General features: G+C 31.8%; 1 long non-coding RNA gene across 1 annotated transcript; it reads right to left on the bottom strand.

Moving 5' to 3' along the window:
* Positions 1–402: 402 nt before the first annotated feature.
* Positions 403–1,328, bottom strand: LOC145120759 (uncharacterized). The gene is made up of 2 exons (XR_013714351.1): positions 955–1,328; positions 403–741 (listed from the first exon to the last, which is right to left on the bottom strand). It is a non-coding gene; the product is annotated as an uncharacterized LOC145120759 (long non-coding RNA).
* Between the last annotated feature and the right edge of the window lie 371 nt (positions 1,329–1,699).

Here is a 1,699-nt window from a genome sequence, read left to right as displayed (position 1 = left end):
ATATAAACATTTGTAACATTTAATAGAAATAAATATGTATTACAAAAGGTAAGATTCAATATTATTACAGAGAAAGGTTAATGAACAAGTTATTATAGTATATTGACCATGGTAAAAAAATATATCTTTTAATGATGTTAAGTGGTCAATATAGTATATATCTTTTAATGATGTTAAGTGGTCAATATATCTTTTAATGATGTTAAGTGGTCAATATAGTATATATCTTTTAATGATGTTAAGTGGTCAATATAGTAAAAACCTAAAAAAAAAGAGTAAATTACATAAATGGTCCCTATGGTTAGGTTAATTTGTGTGTTTGATCTCTACTTATTTTTTTTTAACTTATGCGGTCCTTATAATATGTTTTTATTGCGTCTTTAGTCCTGAAAAACATAAAAAAAAAAAAAACTATTTTGCTCTCACTTATTTTTCTTTAATTAATTATCCATTAATTTGTTATTTTTCTAAACAATAAAATAAATTAAAATTAAAATAGATTCACTGCCGCCCAACCTAACCCCATCCCTCCTCCTCATCCTTGTGTTCAGTTACCGGAAAACCATCTTCGGCCTCCCCAACACTAAACTCCGGTCACAGCCACTTATATATATATATATATATATATATATATATATATATATATATATATATAAAGATGTGGCATCACCCCCCATCACCCCCTTCTCTTTCCATCGCCATGAAACCTCTTCTTCAGATATCACCGACGAGTTCTAAAACCTGTAACTCCGACCAGATGCAAGAAATCATTTGCACAAATCCAAATCCATATAGCCAAATATGACACCAAAATTACACAAAATCTGAAAAAAACGAAACCGATTTTGAAATTCATTTCAAAAATCGTTTGAACAAAATCCCCATAAATCATTTTGAAGATCTTGAGTTCTAGAAATCTTTTGTAGATTTTAAAACCCCAACATCCTCTCTTACCTTTCCAGAAATAGTTTGTAGATCTTGAAATCCTAACTCCGTTTAGATTCAAAAATCATGGTGGATTTTGTTTGTTGTTGTTGGTGATCGTAGGTGGTCGTGGGACGTAAGTGGTCGCCGATGGTGTTCTAACAGAAGAGAGAAATGAGAGTAGGTGGTGCGGTGGTGGTTAGTATGTTCAGAGATGAAAGAAACGAAGTAGGCGATAGTGCGACAGTGTTTTAGGGTGGTCACCGGAAGTGGATGTGGTGGTCGTCCTGGTGGTGAATTGACGGAGGTAGAAAGAAGGGTGGTCGGGGAGCTTTCTAGGGAAGAAGAGAGAGGTCTCAAAGTAGATGAGAGAGAGAGAGAGAGAGGTAAGAAAGGGTTGTGGATTAGGCTATTACTATTGTTATCATATATATATATATATATATATATATATATTAATTTAAAAATTAGAAATAAATAACATAAAATTTTAAAAAATGTTAAGCGTAAAATAGTTATTTTATGTCTAATAAAGACCAAAGACGCAACAAAAACATAACATAGGAAGTGTTCGAGTTAAAAAAAAATTAAGGACCAAACATACAAATTACCCCAAATCATCGGACTATTCGTATAATTTACCCTAGAAAAAAGGCTTACACTGAAACGCTCCTAGATAAGTGAAGTGTCATTTTTGCATACAAAATTAATCTAAAGATTTAAGTACACATTCTGCATATTTTATGGCAAATGTTTGAACAACTTCTGGAGTTAT

The sequence above is a fragment of the Lactuca virosa genome, chromosome 6, assembly GCF_052849685.1.
Source record: "Lactuca virosa cultivar CGN04683 chromosome 6, Lactuca_virosa_CGN04683_v6, whole genome shotgun sequence".
In the NCBI taxonomy this organism is placed as follows: Eukaryota; Viridiplantae; Streptophyta; class Magnoliopsida; order Asterales; family Asteraceae; genus Lactuca; species Lactuca virosa.
This window is presented reverse-complemented; position numbering and strand designations above follow the sequence as displayed.